This window comes from Dipodomys merriami, unplaced genomic scaffold (genome assembly GCF_024711535.1).
Source record: "Dipodomys merriami isolate MVZ:Mamm:240054 unplaced genomic scaffold, mDipMer1.0.p SCAF_55, whole genome shotgun sequence".
NCBI classification, from domain to species: Eukaryota; Metazoa; Chordata; class Mammalia; order Rodentia; family Heteromyidae; genus Dipodomys; species Dipodomys merriami.
The window spans coordinates 3,408,192-3,427,438 of NW_027206124.1; the positions used below are offsets into that span (position 1 = coordinate 3,408,192).

At 43.0% G+C, this 19,247-nt stretch overlaps 1 protein-coding gene across 5 annotated transcripts in view; it reads left to right on the top strand.

Annotated features, from left to right (window-relative positions):
- Tnrc6b (trinucleotide repeat containing adaptor 6B) overlaps positions 1-19,247 on the top strand; it is a 237,367-nt gene that overhangs the window by 44,502 nt on the left and 173,618 nt on the right. For 3 of the 5 annotated variants that reach the window (XM_069999582.1, XM_069999588.1, XM_069999585.1), the window contains exon 2: positions 9,220-9,294. The exons of the other annotated variants lie outside the window; for them this stretch is intronic. The gene's annotated coding sequence lies outside the window, so the exon portion shown is untranslated. The remainder of the gene's footprint in view (positions 1-9,219; positions 9,295-19,247) is intronic. 5 annotated transcript variants of the gene reach the window in all.

The window sequence follows — 19,247 nt, forward strand, 5'->3', positions numbered from 1 at the left end:
GTCCGTTTGCTGTTAAGCCCTGTTCCCACTTCTGCTTTAGTTAACTTCTTGTTGTTTTTTTTTTTTCTGGACAATTCACTTAAGTCAAATCATACAATATGTAATCTTTCACTGAGTACAATGTGTTTAAGGTCCATCTATGTTGTTGTTTGTTCCTTTCTGCTTTTATTTTGTATTTTTGTCAGTGGTATGGTTTGAACTCAGGGCACTTGAGCACTGTCTCTGAACTCTTTTGCTCAAGGTTACCACTGTGCGCCACAGCTCCGCTTCTGGGTTTCAGGTGGTTACTAGGAGATAAGTCTCACAGACTTTCTTGCCCCTGTTCGGCTTTGAACCACAATCCTCAGATCTCAGCCTCCTGAGTAGCTAGGATTATAGATGTGAATCATGAACACCAGGTTTTTTTTTATTGCTGAGTAGTTTTCTGCTGAGTGATTGAATGCTTGTCTACTCATCAGTTGATGGACAGTTAGGTTGGCTCATTCTTTAGCTATCATGAGTCATGCTGATGCCAACATTCACGTGCGCAAGTAATAACCAAATGAGAAATGGCTAAATGTGAAAACTAGAAAATTACATTGAGGTATTTTTAACTGTGAAAACTAAAAATCTTACCTTACACTATATTAGATAGCAGTTTCACATTAATTCTTTCTCATAACCTGTGCTGTACCACTTGAGCCACACCTTCCAGTTCATGTTAATTCTTTATTGCTTCTTGAAGCTCCTTCTTGATTTGCAACTCCACAATAATCCTGTTGTTTTAATGAAGTAGTGGAGTTTCATACTTGATATTTTCATAGTTATCACTTGCACTTCACCCTGGACTTCTAGAGCAGTGGCTTGGTTATACATGGAGGCAGCCCCTCTCAGGCGGCTGCTGTAGGAAACCTGTCTGTGTAAGGAGTTCAGGCTGGGGAGGCCGGGGGTGAGGAAGATGGGGGGGCGTGGGCGGAGTACGACCCATATGGTATGACAGGCAAACTTGGAAGTTGAGTAGCTCTTATGCTCCACAGGTCTTCACTGAGCATCTGCTATTGTGCTACATACTGGAAGGTAGAGGAGGAAGGTTTACTCCCTGCACCAGGAATTAATTATCTGTACAAGCTTACCTAGGAACTAAACAGTACTACAGGCCATGGGATCCCAGAGGAAGTCAGGGATGGGAGCAGGGACAGGGTTAGCAGAGTCGAGATGATGGTGGTGATAATGAAGAGGAAAGTACTTGTATTACTGAGCTAATCTTGAGACAGGTATTTTTAGTCTGTTTTATAGATGGGAAAGCTATGAAACTGAGGTAGGTATTTTGACCAAGGTGTTGAAATAGCTCGGGACATTGGGGTGTCACATAGAAATAACGACAACAACTCAAAGGAACTTGGCAAAGTTCACTGCCACAGAGGGGTCTGCCATCAGAAATCTGGCAGGCAAGCATGCAGAGCAGGCTGGCTGTCCCCTTTTTATCCCTAACCCAACAGGTCCCACCCCTCTGCTCCCATTGCTTAACTAACTGGAAGTAATTAAAATGCAAGGAGTTTCTGACAGGATGTCTTAAAGTGCTCAGGAAAAAGGATGTATGTAACTAAAATGCAATTTACAAGAGCCAAGCTCCCTGGCCAAAGCAGGAATCCTACAGAAAACAATTTGCTCAACATTAACAGAAAGGAAGCACTGCTTTGATTAAATAAAAAAAAAAAAAAGACATTTTTTTCCACAAAGGTCAAACAGTCTTGAAATTGGCAGATCTAGAATTTGGACAAAACGGGGAGAGACACCAGGTTATGTCTTGAATGACCATGTACTTATCCTGGTGGAAGGGTGAGTGACCGAGCGCCTAGATTGCAAGTGTGAGGAACAGGAGAGACAGGCGAGGAAGGAGCGTGGCTGGGAGGAGGAGGCTCAGCTTTCTGTCTCGTCACCTGAGTTGCTGCTGTACCATAAACCAGCTGTCTTTTGTATTAATTCTACTTTTGCTTTGCTTTCAGTCTTTTTTACTGTGAAGTATGCCACACAATCGGAACACTGTATAAGGGCTGGCAGTGCCTTCCTTCATGACAAGGCTGTTACCCAGCAGCAAAAAAGAAACGAGTATAAAATATAGATGGAAAACTTAGTGAATTATTTTACTATATCGCCTTGGACATCAGAGAATAGACATGTAGGGACCCAGCAGACCCACTAGTCCTGATCCTTCCTCCCCCACCTGGACATGACTACACTTCTCATTTAGGTTTCTTTCACTTCACTCACGCATACCTTCTGTAAACATTAATGTTTGGTCTGGTCTTGAACATGGAATCATGCCATATGTTACTTCCTGTGTGGTTATCATGTTCGCAAGATTTGTTCACATTGCTGTGTGTAGCCTGTTACTTTTTCATGCTTTATAGTATTCCTTTTATTTATTTATTTTTGTCAGTCGTGGGGCTTGAACTCTGGGCTTGGGCACTGTCCCTCAGCTCTTTAGCTCAAGGCTAGCGCTCTACCACTTGAGCAACACTGCCACTTCCGGTTTTCTGGTGGTTCATTGGAGATGAGAGCCTCATGGACTTTCCTGCCTGGGCTGGCTTTGAACTGTCATCCTCAGAACTCAGCCTCCTGAGTAGCTAGGATTACAGGTGTGAGCCCTCAGCGTCTGGCTTTTTTTTTTTTTTAATGACATTCTGTAATGTACTTACTATTCTGTTGTGGAAAATATTTGGGATGGTTCCAGATGGAAGATGCCAAGGATAAAATCACAGCAGTTGAATTTAAAGACCTTAATTGTATTGACTTCACTCCCCCCATTCTCCAAAGCCTCACACACATCTGTAATCCTAGCTACTCAGGGGGCCGAGATCTGAGGATCATCATTCAGTGTCAGCCTGGCAGATAAATCCAAGAGATTATTTGCTCTCAACTAGCCAGCAAAAAGCTGGAAGTGTTGGTATGGCTCAAATGGTAGAGTGCCATCCTTGATCTAAAATGCCGAGGGAAAAAGTATGAGGCTCTGAGTTCAAGTCCTAGTACCAGCACAAATAAACCAAAACAAAACACATATTAAGCAAGCACTGGACCACTGAGCTACCCCTAATCCATATCTTTCTTTAAGTAGTTGATATTTTTTGTGTCTTAAGAAATAATTTTCTATCCCCACATTATAAAGCTATTGTTCCATAAGAGTTTCAAAAACCTTATTATTTCTCTTCTACATGTAGATATGTAGTTATGTAGTTCATTAGAATTTATTTTCATAGTTGGTATTCTAATTAATGCTTCTCTGCATTCAGTAATTTTTTTAATGTTTTATCCAGTTCTCTTCAGCAGGGTGGTTGCCTGAATTGCCTATTCCCAGAAGCAGAAATAATCTTAGCTTTTTAGAATGGAAACTCAGAATTTTATTAGTGCACAAAATACCATTAAATTCTTGTCAGTTTGTCATGTTAAATTTGTTCATATGTGCATTTCAGGTTGTACAGTAGATTGACACCATTACCACAGAAATCCTTTGAAAATGTTGTTTTCACTTTGATCTGAAAATAATCTGTTTTTGTTTGATGCTTTGGGCTTAATCTCTAGCATGTATGTGTATGGCTCTCTCTCTCTCTCACACACACACATACAAACACACATACACACAAATCTGTTTTGTTAGGGAGCCTTAATGAATATATTTACTAAAAACTAACTTTCAAAAGGACTGAAAAACTATATGCTGTAGCTTCATGACTCTTTTCTATTTTTGTATACTGCTTTCTCATTTAAAAATGAGACCACAAAGGAGCTTCTGTTTGTTCAGCGCTTCTCTCAGGTTGTTGCATTTCCCGCAGGGTAGTTTCAGAGCACTAATCACAGGAAGAATTCAAGTGAATGAATGCATACTAGCCAACATTGGCTTGGTAAGAAAACAGATTAACACGATACCGCCAACCCGCTTTCTCTGGTTACTCATGAATTCAAACCTCTCTGTTAGCCAGAGATGGACTCTATGCCAACCACATCCAGAATGCTAAGTTTCTGCTACAAAATATGAGAAACTGTTTTCAGTTGATGGCAACTAGAACAGTGACATACGATGCTCCGGAACTGTTTTTACAGCGAGCACGGGGACAGAACAGCAAACTCTCATGGTTGTTGGCACAGAAAAGCTGGCTACGTGGCTGATGTTAAATTTGCCTTTCAAGACAGCCAGATCAAGAAATGGCTGAAGGCTTTTGCAGTTAGTAAACACAGCTCCGGGAAGCCATGGCTAGGCGTTGCTGGGGAGCCTTTTGCAGCTTCCAGCAGCCTAGCTCAGGGGAGGCGCCAGAAAGGAAAACCTGACGTGGCCTCTGGGGAATGTTGCCCAGCGCATAGAGGCTCCCTGAAGGCAGAGAGCTGTCCAGGCTCCGTGCCCAGTGCCAGGCTACCTTACCCTAACCATCTCCATCTTTGAGATTCACCAGGAGTGAGGTGGCTTCCCTGAGCTGCTGGGACTAAACAAGTGTTTGTCTCCAGTGCAGCCACGCCCTTCCTCTGTGCTCAGCCCCAGTTAGCACTGAATGGCTCCCAAAATGCAGTCTGGGGTCTCCTCTCCACCAGTCCATCGAAGACTCTTTTAGAGGGTCCTCAAGGTCCCAGCTAATTTAATTTATACTTGAGCACCATCTACCATTTAAATGCATTCTCCTGAGGCTGCAGAGCTTGTGATACAACAACAGATTGAAAGCCAAAGCTTCTAGAATAATCCATTTGTCATCCTGTTGTCCCCATACTCTCCTCCTCCTTGTCTCCCTCCCTACTGTCCCTTCCCTGCCCTACTCCTGCCTTTCCCTCTCTGTATATCTATTCCCTCTCCATATATCTATATCTCTCTCTTTATATCTATGTATATACCATATAAATGGGACCTAAGGGGGGAGGGAAGAAAGAGAGAGAGAGAGAGAGAGAGAGAGTGTGTGTGTGTGTGTGTGTGTGAGTGTCTTGGATATTGGTGGCTCAATCCTATAATCCTCAAGAGGCTGAAATCTGAAGATCAAGGCTCAAAGCTAGCCCAGGCAGGAAAGTCCATGAGAGTCTAATCTCCAATTAACCACTAGAAAACTGGAAGTGGTGCTATGGCATCAAGTGTTAGAGTACTACTAGTCTTGAGCAAAAAGAGCTTTGGGACATTGGCCAGGCCCTGAGTTCGAGCCCCATGACTGACCAAAAGAAGAGAAGAGAGAGAGAGAGAGAGGAGAGAATATCTCTATATATCTCTATACATCTTTGACTGTATTGGGATTTGAACTCTAGGCCAGGTTCTAAGCGAGAGTCTTACCCCTTGAGCCATACTTTCAGCTCTTTTGCTATGTTTCTTTTTCAGATTAGGTCTCACTATTTTGCCTAGGTCAGCCTTGGACTGTGGTCCCCTTACCTTCGTCTCCCTATCTACCTCTCAAGCCACACATTAAAGATTCTTATCAAATTGTAAGACGTGGTGCTTTTCTCATGGATTTAATCCTTTGAAATAGCATAATTTGAATTTTTAAAATGTGATACCTTATTATTAGTAAATTGTAATGAACTAATATTTTAAAGATTTCATAGTGTTACTTTGTGGTATGATAAATATTGATAATTATAATTAACATAGAGACACTTTTGTAGTTGTCAGTAATTTTTACGAATGAAATGGGGTTCCAAGGTAAATGGGTTTGAGGATCACTAGATTGTATTAATTCTAGTTTCTCTCTGTGTCTCTAAAGATGGCATAGATTGACTAGCCTACGATTTTCTATGCATTCTTTAAATTTCTGTGCCCCATAGCTGGTGCCAAGTTGTGGGTGTCTTCCCCCCATCCCCTTATCTACAGGTAAGTGACATGGATCCTGTGGTAGTTGAGATTTCTTTGAGACTGCCAAGCTGTATAGTGCTGGGCAAGGAGTAAACACTTGTATTGTTACCTTCCATATCAGTGTCAAGTTCTCTGCTTTACCTAAAGAAAAATGACTATTTAAATATTTGTGAGCAACCTCAATAGAAATAGCCCTTTGATTAAAAATATAAAATTAGTATGCATTATGGAAGGCAAAACAGTTTTTCTTTAATTATCAATAAATGGATTACAGAAACATTCTTACTGAGCTGAGCATGATGGCACATGCCGGTAATCCCAGCATTGGTGGACTAAAGCTGGAAAACAGAGTTCTTTGTCTTCCTGAGCTATATGGAAAGTTTGAGAGTAGCCTAGGAGGCTATATATATATTCTTAAAATAAAAGCATTTTGATATGGCCATGTGATCAACACTTGCTGGGCTTCCTACTCCTGAAAACTTGCTTTGTGCTTAGTGAGACGTCAGTAAAGCTGACCAAGTTGAGATGAATCTCTTTTCTTCATCCAGTTGTCGTTCCCCACTATCTCTACCTCTCCCTCCAGTTTACAGTTGGATGTGCTTAGGTTTTTGTGTCAGTCTTTCTCAAGCCCGTTCTGTCAAGAGATGATAAACCATCCTGGGGCAGGGCTGGAGAACATAACATTATGTTAACTGCACTAGTAGCCCAAGATGGGGCACCATCTTTCTCCTCATTCCTGCTTCAGTCTGGATTTGTTTTCCTTAGGCAACCTTCCTTAACTGCCAAAGTACAAGAGTAAATTTAGCTGGGAACTGGTGGCTCACATCTTTAATCTTAACTGTAATCAGGAGGCTGAGATCTAAGCTAGCCTGGGCAGGAAAATCTGTGAAACTCATATATGGAAATCTGTGAAACTCATATTTCCATATAATTAGCAAAAAGCCAAAAGTGGAGCCATAGCTCAAGTGGTGCCATAGCTCAAGTGGTAGAGTGCTAGCCTTGGTCCAGAAAGCTCAGGGTCAGCACCTAAGCTCTTGAGTTCAAGCCCCCCAGTACCAGCACTAAAAAAGAAAAATATGAAAGGAAAAGAATAAATGTAACATTTTTAGACCAGGGGTCCTACCATGGGTGGCAAAGCTTCCTGTTTTTTTGTTTTTTGTTTTTTCAGGAAGTGTTTGAGACCTTTGCAGGTTAAACACTGTCCTGAAGCCAGGTGTCTCTGTGTTGACCAAATCTTAACAGTTGGCAGGCAGAATACTTGAATACGCTCAGAATACTGTATTGAGTAGACTTTAGTTTTTCCTAGCAATATGTGTGTTTATTCCACAAGAGTTTTTGAGCACGTCCCTGTCTAAATGATTGTGATAGCATGACAAACATGCAGACGCTGCCTTCTGGAAGCTTATAACCTGTAGTATGCATGCACATAAACAAGTGCAGACACATGCAGCAAGCCCAATTACTAGCTTAAAGGAAGAATGCACCCAGCTTACGAGCGAGAAGAGAGGGCATCACGAAAGACTTCACAGTAGCCCGGCGCCAGTGGCTCACCCCTGTGATCCTAGCTACTCAGGAGGCTGAGATCTGAGGATCATGGTTCAAAGCCAACCCAGACAGGAAAGTCCGTGAGACTCCTATCTCCAATAAGCCACTCAGAAAACCAGAAGTGGTACTGTGGTTCAAGTGGTAGGTGCATTAGCCTTGAGCTGAAGAGTGGAGAGACAGCACCCAGGCCCAGAGTTCAAGTCCCATGACCTACCACAAACAAACAAAAGACTTCACAGTTGTTTCCTAAGCCTGCACTGCCAGTGGACAAGTGTGTCACATTGAGTGCTTCACAGAGGACGTGGCATGCACTGGGTCCAACTTGCACAGCATGCATGGCCAAGTGGTGCTCTAGGAAATGGAAAACAGTGCAGCTTTTGTGAGATGAAACCAGTGGGTGAGCCGGTACCAGTCCTGTATAACACACAGGGGAAAGTGGCTTTCCTTCAACACGTTTGTACTTTTTGTTTTGCCAATACTGGGGCTTGAACTCAGGCCCTGGGTGCTGTCTCTGAGCTTCTTTTGCACAAAGCTAGTGCTGTACCACTTAATATAGTTTGGAGTCATTAATAAGTTCCACTTCTGGCTTTTTGGTAATTTATTTACTTGTTTGTTTATTGGTCAGTCATGGGGCTTGAGCTCTGGGCCTGGGCACTGTCCCTCAGCTCTTCAGCTCAAGGCTAGCGCTCTCCCACTTGAGCCACAGTGCCACTTCTGCCTTTTTCTGCTTATGTGGTGCTGAGGAATCAAACCCAGAGCCTCATGCATACTAGACAAGCACTCTACCACTGAGCCACCTTCCCAGCCCATTTTTTGGTAATTTATTGAATGAAGATCCAAGTCTCACAAACTTTCCCTGGTTTTGAACCATGATCCTTAGATCTCAGTCTTGAGTTGCTAGCATTAAAGGTGTGAGTCATTGGCGCCCAGCTCTAAACTTTTGAGACTTCTGGGACTAACAGGAGTAGAGACAACAATATTTTGTCTGAAATTTATTGATTCAAGCAATATAAATGAAGTATGCAGAGGTAGTTATTGTGACAGAATGTAGGCCTAAAGCCATGGGAAGTGGATGCAATGTCACTCAAGTGCTAAGGAAATTACCACTGTTATTTGATTTGGTGATGGGAAAGGGAATCACAGAAATAGTGAGACAAAGGACAAAGGGCAAACCAGTGCAGCAGCAATACTCACAAGACACTATGTTGGAAATTAACTTTACAACTTGGGGGAAGGGAGTCGGGGTGGGAAAGCAGGAGAAAATGAGGTGGGGGGGGTAACAATGTTCCACAGGATTTGTACTCATTTCCATTCTTATGTAACTGTAACACTTTTGAATATCACCTTTACAATAAAATTTTTAAAAATGAAAAAAATTACCAGTGAGCTACATCCCCAGCTTTAAGTCCATATTATTAATAGCCATTTGGTTTTTATTGAGTGGTGTTTGGGTGCTTCCATTATTAATAGCCATTTGGTTTTTATTGAGTGGGGTTTGGGTGCTCTGTCTTATACTAGGCATTTTTTACACACTTAATTTACACTTGGAAAGTACCCTCTGAAGCCAGGGATGCTGCTGCACAATTATAATTGTAGCTACTTAGGAGGCAGAGACAGGAAGGACTTTGAGTTCCAGACCAATCTGGGCCATGAACAAAAACAAAATACAAACAAGAAGTCTGTGGGTGTAACTTGAGTGGGAAATTGCCTTTGTAACATGTGTGAAATCTACCACCTGAAGCCCTGGAAGATGCTGTTCCTATCCAGTGGATCTGAGTCAGGCCACAGGCTCACAAGTAGCTGTACTTGGTGGAGACTGTTCGCCCTGCTGCCAACGTGCCCAGAGCATGGAGATCATTGTGATGTTTCTCTCTTTCCAGGGTTTTGGTTTTTTGCACTGAATGTAACTTAGACTCATCATCTCTGGCTGGTGTTACCCCTGGATACTGTCAAAGGTAAGTTTCAAAAGTTTAAATCTACCATGTACTTGCAATAAAACAGTAGTATTAATTGTAAAAAGAAAAGAAAATATTGTGATATTCTTTGCAGTGTTCTTTTAGAAGGATGTTTGAAGTGATAGTTTCTGCTTTGTTAGTTCTGACTGTCTGTCTGCAGTACTGGGGATTGAACCCATGGCCTGAAACAAGTTAGACATATGCTTTACCACTTGACCTGTGACCCCACACCTTTTGTTTTTATTTTTCAGACAAGATTTTACTGCTGGGGCTGGGAAGATGGCTCAGTGGTAGAGCGCTTGCCTTGCATGCCTGAGGCCCCGGGTTCAATTCCTCAGCACCACATAAGCAAAAAGAAAAAAAGCCAGAAGTGGCGCTGTGGCTCAAGTGGTAGAGTGCTAGCCTTGAGCTGAAGAGCTGAGGGACAACGCCCAGGCCCAGAGTTCAGGCCCCACGACCGGACCCCCCAAAAAAAGATTTTACTACTTTCTTGCCTGATCCCCCTGCCTCCACCTCCTGAGTAGCTGGGATTATAGATATGTGCCACTATGCTCCACTGTGGTAGTTCCACTACAGTGTACTGGTGTTGGAGCTAGGGGTACAGCTCAGTGGTAGAGTGTTTGCCTAGAATGTGAGAGGCCTTGGGATCCCCAGCCCACATGTGTACACAGGTACACTTGTACATGTGCACGTACTAACTACAAAAGCATGGGTACTCACATTGTTGCTGAGTTCAGTCATCAGGAGTAGGAATTCACACAATTTCACAGAAATGTATCACTTGTTTCTTTGCATCTAGTCCTCACTCTCCAACCTGAAGTCCACCTACTGCCCCAGCTGGCTTTCTAAATGAGCATTAGACATGTCCACTCCTTTACTGAAACAGCCCCCATGACTTACAGTGGCTGAAGATGCTAGTCTACAAACCCCTCCAAAACTTAATTCCAGTCATCGGTTCTGGCTTCTTTAATGTGGAATTCCTCTCTGTGGAATTCCTCCCTTCTTTATTTTTCCTTCCCTCGCTTTTCTTTCCTTTTCCCCTCCCTCCCTCTTTTCCCTTCCTTTCCCATCTCTCTCCCTTCCATTTTCCTTCTCGTCCTCTTCTTTCTCCTCCTCCTCCTCCTTTTTCTCCTTCCTTTCCTTTTCTCTTCTTTATTTCTGTACTAGGGCTTGAACTTAGTCCTGGGTGCTGTCCTTAGTTTCTTTTTTGTTTTTGTTTGCTTGTTTATTTTTGCTGGCCATGGGACATGAACTCTGGGTCTAGGCACTGTCCCTCAGCTCTTCAGCTCAAGGCTAGCACTCTACCACTTGAGCCACAGCGCTACTTCTAGCTTTTTCTGATTATGTGGTGCTGAGGAATTGAACCCAGGGCCTCTTGCATGCAAGGCAAGCTCTCTACCACTGAGCCACCTTCCCAGCCCCTGTTTTTTAAATTAAGGCTAGTCTTCTACCACTTGAGCCACAGCTCTTCTGGCTTTTTCTGGTTAATGGAGTCTCAGGGACTTTCCTGTCCTGGCTGGCTTACAACCTTGATGTTTAGATCTCTGAGTAGCTGGGATTACAGGAGTGAGCCACTGATACCTGTTCGTCTCTGTTTCCGTCTCTGTCTCTCCCCTTCCTTTTCTCCCTTTTATACTGGGATTAAGTTCAGGACTGCAGACAGCTGACAAGAAGTGTAGAAGCATATGTATGTGACCCCTGTCTTGTACCAAATGATCTATCACTGAGCTATACCTCAGCCCCCTTCTATAAGTCTGACCAGACTATTTTCTGTTTTGCAGATATAGTTCTTACAGTTTTATGTCTTATTGGTGTTTTTCTCTTCCCTTAGAATTTGGGACAGATAGGAAGAATACAATTCCTCGTCCCTCCCTTTTCTACCTTCCATTGTCTCCTTCTCCCAGACTCTGTAGAATTTCTAAATTCTAAAAGCACCATTGCTGCAGTAATAAAACATCCATTATTGTACATTAAAATTATTTATTTGTTTCTGTTAGCTTTGCTAGTCTATAAACTCTTTGAGATGTTTTTGGAAAGGAACTTTCTTAGATTTATTTTTAATAGATTATATAAAAGTGATACATTTTTATGGGGTAAATGTGATGTTTTGACACAGGTATACATTGTGTTATGTTTAAGTCAGGGTAACATCTGTCTCCTCAAATACTGGTCATTTATTTCTTTGTTAGTGAAAATACTTAAAAGCCTTTTGTCTAGCTTTTTGAAATGTGAAGAAAATTATTTTCATCGATAGTCATTCTGTGCAAAGCACACCTGAACTGGGAGTGAACTTATTTTTAATGCCTCTTGACTACTCTTGGAAACCTTGCTAAGAGCATATGTATATTCTAGAATATTTCTTCCTGCCTGGTTTTGTGGATAAAAATACAGAATATTAAAATTAACTTTTCCAAGATAATAGTTAATAACTGACAAAGAATGATTCAGTTGCCTCAAAACCAAAGGTCATTCTGGCTTCTTTTCTGCACTAGCCCCGTACTATCTAGCATGCTGTAGGGACTCAGTAGATGTTTATTAAACTAATCTGAATTGAATTTTTTAATTTTTTTTGGTGATAGTGGAGTTTAAACTTGGATTCATGCTCAAATGGGCAGGCATTCTACTTGAGCCATGTCCTCAGTTCTTTTTTGCTTTAGATCATTTTCAGTTAGAGTCTACACTTTTTACCCAAAGCTAGGGATCCTTTTATTGTGCCTTCTGTGATGCTGGGTTTATAGGCATGTGCCATCATACCCAACTTGCATTACATTTTAAATTTTAAAAAGCATTTCAGGGGGTGGGGAGAGATGGGAAGCGATGGGAAGGGGAAACAAAGGAGGAGGCAACAATGCTTGATAAGAAATGTGTTCATTACCTTGCCCATGTAATTGTAACCCCTGTATGGTATTTTCACAATTAAAAAAAAACAACAACACTTCAGGGGCTGGGAATGTGGCTTGATGGTAAAGTGCTTACCTAGTATGCATGAAGCCCTGAGTTTGATTCCTCAGTACCGCATATACGAAAAAGCCAGAATTGGTGCTGAGGCTCAAGAGGTAGAGTGCTAGCCTTAAACAAAGAAGCTCAAGGACAGTGCCCAGGCCCTGAGTTCAAGCCCCAGGACTGTCAAAGAAAAGAACGTTTGCTGGGCACCAGTTGCTTACACCTGTAATCCTAGCTACAAGAGATCTAAGGATTGTAGTTCAAAGCCAGCCCGGGCAGCAAAGTCCATGAGACTCTTATCTCCAATTAACCACCAGAAAACTGGAAGTGGTGCTGTTGATCAAGTGTTAGAGTGCTAGCCTTGAGCTGAAGAACTCAGGGACATTCCCCAGGCCCAGAGTTCAAGACCAATGACTGACCAAAAAAAGAAGCACTTTCAGTTGATTGTCATTCTTCTATAGAAACTCAGGTACAAGTTTAAAGTAGGCTGAACATAGAAATTAAGAATTAGGGGGCTGGGAAGGTGGCTCAGTGGTAGAGCTCTTGCCTTGCATGCTCAAGGCCCTGGGTTCGATTCCTCAGCACCACATAAGCAAAAAGAAAAAAAGCCGGAAGTGGCGCTGTGGCTCAAGTGGTAGAGCACTAGCCTTGAGCTGAAGAGCTGAGGGACAGCGCCCAGGCCCAGAGTTCAGGCCCCACAACCAGACCCCCCAAAAAGAAAGAAAGAAAGAAAGAATTAGTAGCTGGGTATTGGTGGTTAGTATTCCTAAGCTGCCAGGACACTAAGTTCTGAGGATTGTGGCTCAACACCAACTTGCTGGAAAATCTGTGAAACTCATCTCCAATTAACCACCAAAGAGCCAGAAGTGGAGAGGTGGTTCACATGGTAGAATGTAAGCCTTGAACAAAAAAGCTAAGGGTTGGAAGTGGTGCTGTAGCTCGAGTAATAGAGCACTAGCCTTGAGCTGAGGGACAGCGTTCAGGCCCAGAGTTCAAGCCCCACAACCGACAAAAAAAAAAAAAAAAAAAAAAAAAAGCTAAGGGGGCTGAGTGCTGGTGGCTCACGCCTATAATCCTAGCTACTCAGGAGGCTGAGATCTGAGGATCCTGGTTCAAAGCCAGCCTGGGCAGGAAAGTTAGTGAGATCTCCAATTAAAAACAAACAAACAAAACACCAGAAAACCAGAAATAGCGCTGTGGCTCAAATGGTAGAGAGCTTGCCTTGAGCTGGAGAGCTGAGGGACAAGGCCCTGGCCCAGAGTTCACTATTGACAAAAAAACAAAAAAGCTAAGGGACCTATGTAGATTACAGGCTATAATCCTAGCTACTTAGGAGACTAAGATCAAGGATCACGACTCAAAGCCAGCCTAGGCAGGGAAGTCCATGGTGCAGGGAGAAGGTGGTTTCACAGTGAAATCCCTAATGCATTTGGATATATCTCACATTTTCAGGCCATACCAAATTATCCATACAGGCTGCAGACAGCTGACAAGAAGTGTAGAAGCATATGTATGTGACCCCTATCTTGTACCAAATGATTTCAAGGACCTTCTATAGCACAAGGATCAAATGTTCCTTACCCCTGACAGGATCTACATGAGCAAATTAACTCAGTAAAGTGTTACAGAGTCTATAGTAGAAATCAGACAGATGTCACTGGGGGCACTGAGAATTGTCACTTTTCCCTAGAGAGGCTCAAGAAATACTTTATAAAGGTTGAATCTGTATATGTGTGTGGACACATGCGCACGTGTGCACGTGCATGGCAGTACTCAGCCTTGAACTCAGAATCTCAGGGTTTTGCTTAGCTTTTGTGCTTAAGGCTAGCACTACCACTTAAGCCACAATTCCACTTCTGAAAATTGAGTCTAACATAACAAGTTAGTGTGTTAGTTTGCAGCAGCAGGAGAGAGAAAGGCTGGAGAAATCTGAACCAATCTGGCATATTGGTAAAGCTACAAGTATTTTTCAGTATGGCTGTAACAAGGAAACCAGACACATGAGGCTAGAGAGATGTGAGGGCTAGTCTTGAAATACTAGCATATTTGCCAACTTTTATAGAAGACGTGCAATAGGATCTGAATCAGATTAGTCATATTAGCCATTCACATTTGTGAGTCATGTCCTGTATGTGTCAATCACTTATACATGTGTGGCAGAGCAGTGACAGCTCAAGATGAAGTGTTCCACACATGTTGTCACATCTTCTCCTGACAGCTTTGTCACCTCCTCTTCACCCCTCTTCATGGAACTGGGCTTGGCTTGGCTTTTTACAATTCTGTAATGCTGCCTTGTTCACCTCACACAATTCTAAATAGTACTCTGCTCACTTGTGTACTTGTGCACTCCTACTTTATTCTCCTCCCATCTGTCAGAAAGATAGCAAGATGGACTGAGACCCTTAGGCACGATCAAGGCCGTGCTCTTCAAACAAGAATGCTGCACAAGTCTGTGTGTTTTGTGTGTGTGTGTGTGTGTGCAGTGGATGTACGCATACATAGTACATGCTAAGGATTGAACAGAGCCGAGCAAATGCTAAGTATACACTACTTTCTTTTTTTGGGGGGGGGTCTGTTCGTGGGGCCTGAACTCTGGGCCTGGGCGCTGTCCCTCACCTCTTCAGCTCAAGGCTAGCGCTCTACCACTGGAGCCACAGCGCCACTTCCGGCTTTTTTCCTTTTTGCTTATGTGGTCCTGGGGAATCAAACCCAGGGCCTCATGCATGCAAGGCAAGTGCTCTACCACTGAGCCACCTTCACAGCCCAGTATACACTACTTTTGAATCATACCCTAGCCCATCAGGACTTTTTCATTAAGAACTTTTTATCAGAATATATTAATTATTGAGGGGGAGATTTCATTGTGACATCTCTCCATGTGTATACACTCACCCTTTCTAACCTGTCTTTTCCCTGTTTTCTACCTTCCTAAAACAATTTCAGCAGATTTCATTATTCTGTTTTCATACATACAAACCGTCTGCTTAATGAACTTCATCTTTATTGGTCCTCCTTGTTAGACCACTCCCCCTGCTGGCACACCCTTCCATCAGATATTTCTCTATCCCTGTCCCCTTATCCTTCTTGGTCAACAGCTTTTGTGGCTGTTCTTTATGCTGTTTTCATATATGGTTAGAGTGTATTTCAAAATTACTCACCTTCTATCTCTTTTCTCCTTCTAACTAGTCATGTAAATATGTAAATATGTATATAGGTATTATATATATTAATAAGTATGTCTTTTTTTAGTCTAGCTTCCACATATGAGCTTGGTTTGTTTCATTCAGTATGTTTTCCAGTTCTATCCATTTTCCTGCAAATGACATTATTTTGTTTATCTTTTTGGCTGTGTACTATTCCATAGTGTGTGTGTGTGTGTGTGTGTGTGTGTGTGTGTGTGTGTGTGTGTGTATACATTTATTTATTTATTTATTTTTTGGTCAGTCGTGGCGCTCAAACTCTGGGTCTGGGCGCTGTCCCTGTGCTCTTCAGCTCAAGGCGAGCGCTCTACCACTTGAGCCACAGCACCACTTCCGGTTTTCTAGTGGTTTATTGGAGAGAAGTCTCATGGACTTTCCTGCCCCAGCTGGCTTTAAACCGCAATCCTCAGATCTCAGCCTCCTGAGTAGCTAGGATTACAGGCCACCAGCACCCGGCTTGTACATCTTTTTTATCCATTCATCTGTTGTTAAGCACCTTGGCTGATTGTGCCATTTGGTTATTGTGAACAGTGCTGCAGTAAACATAGGTATGCAGATGTCTTTCTGGTATATTGACTTACTCTCCTTTAGACATACGCCCAATAGTTGAGGTCATAAAAAAAGTCTATTTTTAGTCTTTTTGTTTTTTGGTGTCAGTTCTGAGGCTTGAACTCAGGGTCTGGGTGCTGTTCCTGAGCTGCTTTTGCTTAAGGGACCGCTTTACCATTTGAGCTATACCACCACTTCAAGATTTTTTATGAATAGTTTGTTGGAGATGAGAGTCTCATGGCTTTTCTTGCCCAGGCTGGCTTTGAACTGTGATAGTCAGATCTCAGTCTCCTGAATATCTAGGATTCCAGGTGTGAGATACCAGTTCCCTGCTCTTTTAGTCTTTTGAAGAAACTCCACACTGATTTCCATCGTAGTCTCACTAGTTTACATTTGCACCAACAATGAATGGGTTCCATCTTTCCCACATTTCCATGAGCATTTGTTGTTGAAGAAACATTAAAAATGATTAAGGATAATGCTAAAAGAAAAAAAGGAAAAAAACTGAAGGAAAAAAGCAGTAAATAGGCAAACTATAGGATATTGATCAGGAAAGATTTTTTTTTTTTTGATTGGTTATAGGGCTTGAGCTCTGGGCCTGGGCACTGTCTCTCAGCTCTTCAGTTCAAGGTGAGCACTCTACCACTTGAGCCGCAGCATCATTTCCGGTTTTCTGGTGGTTTATTGAAGAGAAGAGTCTTACGGACTTTCCTTCCAGGGCTGGCTTTGAACCATGATCCTCAGATCTTAGCCTCCTGGGTAGCTAAGATTACAGGCCTGAGCCACTGGCACCTGGCAGGAAAGAGTTTTAGAAATAAAAAGAGTGGGATTGGGTGCTGGTGGCTCATGCTTGAAATCCTAGCTACTCAGGAGGCTGAGATCTGAAGATCACACTTTGAAGCCAGGTTGGTCAGGAAAGCATGAGACTCTTATTTCCAATTAATTACCAGAAAAACCAGAAGTGACACTGTGGCTCAGAATGGAAGAGCTCTAGCATTGAGCAAAAGAGCTTAGGGATAGTGTCCAGGCCCAGAGTTCCAGCCCCAAGACTGACCAAAAAAAAAAAAAAAAAAAATCAAGTGGATATTATAACAAGGCTAGGAGTATAAGATGGCAGTGAAAGAAAGGGATTTCCAGTGGGATATTCTGTTTGCTTTCTGACACTAATAAATACCTGAGATAATAAACTTACACAGAGAAAAGGTTTACCTTGGCTTATGGTTTTAGAGGTTTAGTCCATGACTGGTTGGCCCTGTTGCTTTGGGAAAAGCAGCACATGATGGCAGGATAAAATACTCACCTCACAGTCAGGCAGCGCATGGAAGATACTGGGGTCCCACAGACCCTTCAAGGGCAGTACCCCCAGTGACGGGAAGACCCCTCCTGGTCCCTACATCTGAACTCTCTCATCACTCTGGGTAGCACCTCTTTGGGCCCAAGGCTCCAAATTGTAGGGCTACAGCCTGAGCATGTACATGGATGGATACTGGCATGTTGGGTGGAGGGAGTAGAGAGGGTATCTGCGTGAAGTGCATCACAGTGTGTCCGGAAGCAGCGAGGGTAGGGAAGTGCTTCTGGAGGAAGGTGTGTTATGAGTATGTGCTGATGGGCTGATAGGGAACACTGATCTTAAGTCTAGATGTAAGTTGGTGTAGAAGGGGACCCCATAAATAATAATCTTTTCCTTGAGTGAGTGCTGAATCAGCAGAAAAGTATAGAGCAAATCATTGGGATTCTTTTATTATTGTACAGTTGACAGAGAACTGGCTTACATCTAAGAACAAGTAAAAAAGAATTTTTTGGGGGGTGCTGGTACTGGGGCTTGAACTCAGGGCAAGAGAGGGTCAGTAGTGTGAAAGGAAGCATCTAGCATCATGCTCTCCAGCTTTAGTGTCTCTCCATACACTAAGCCAGAGCATGCCTGGCCATTTTCTTCCTTCTGTAAGGCATAGCCAGAATCCTCTTCATTTCCATTTTTCTCTTTGAAACACCTACACATGTCTAGCACAAACAACTTAAATGAGAAACTTCACTAACACGTAATATATATGTTGTTGGAAGTTCAGCTGCTGCATGCAGTAAATAATTGTCCTACTTTCTGGTGTCTAAAAGCCCTACATGAAGACAGTCTCTTTCCCCTACAGTCTAATCTTTGCCTCAACCATGCCGCTTAGGAAAAGCTGTGCCGGCATAATTCAAGGTCAGGCAGCTGCTTCTGTACACGGAGCCACCGAGCTTGCTAATGCCCGCTCCCTTTGCTGAGGCCAGCACAGCTGGCATTTGCTTGCTAGGCCAGAGTGGCCAGTGCATGCTGTGGCCACCTGCATAGTTGATAATTTAGTTCAGATGAGGGTGTGTGTGTGTGTGTGTGTGTGTGTGTGTGTGTGTGTGTGTGTGTGTGTGTGTGTGTGTGTGTGTGTGTGTGTGTGTGTGTGTGTGTGTGTGTGTGTGTGTGTGTGTGTGTGTGTGTGTATTCTGGCTTTTAAACTCAAGGCCTGGGTGTGTGTGTGTGTGTGTGTGTATTCTGGCTTTTAAACTCAAGACGTGTGTGTGTGTGTGTGTGTGTGTGTGTGTGTGTGTGTGTGTGTGTATTCTGGCTTTTAAACTCAAGGCCTGGGTGTGTGTGTGTGTGTGTGTGTGTGTGTGTGTGTGTGTGTGTGTGTATATTCTGGCTTTTAAACTCAAGGCATGTGTGTGTGTGTGTGTGTGTGTGTATTCTGGCTTTTAAACTCAAGGCCTGGGTGCTGTCCCTGGACTTGTTTGCTCAAAGCTCCTGCTCTACCACTTGAACCACAGCTCTACTTCCAGCTTTTTGGTGGTTCATTGGAGAGAAGAGTCTCATGGACTTTCCTGCCCAGTCTGGCTTTGAATTGTGATCCTCAGGTCTCCTGAGTAGCTAGGATTACAGGTATGAGCTACGAGCGCCCGACTAGTTCAGATGGATTTTAAATACTACCACCACCACAGTCAACTGAGGCTGGTTTACTGGTGAGACCAGCAAAGCTCCCAAGCCTTTGTTAAGGCTTCTAGCCTAGCACATGCAGTCTTGTCTCTATAGAAACAGCCACTTAACTGACGACAAAGTTGCCATAACTACAGGCACAGTGAAGGTCAGAATACTTTGTCGCCTATAGTTTATCAGGCTCACACTTAAAAGCTAGCACAGAACTCTTAAACATTCAGGAGACCTCATATACTTTGCCTCTCACTAAATTTCTAGGCCCCAACAGAAAACTCTGAACTTTCACATGTGTTATACTC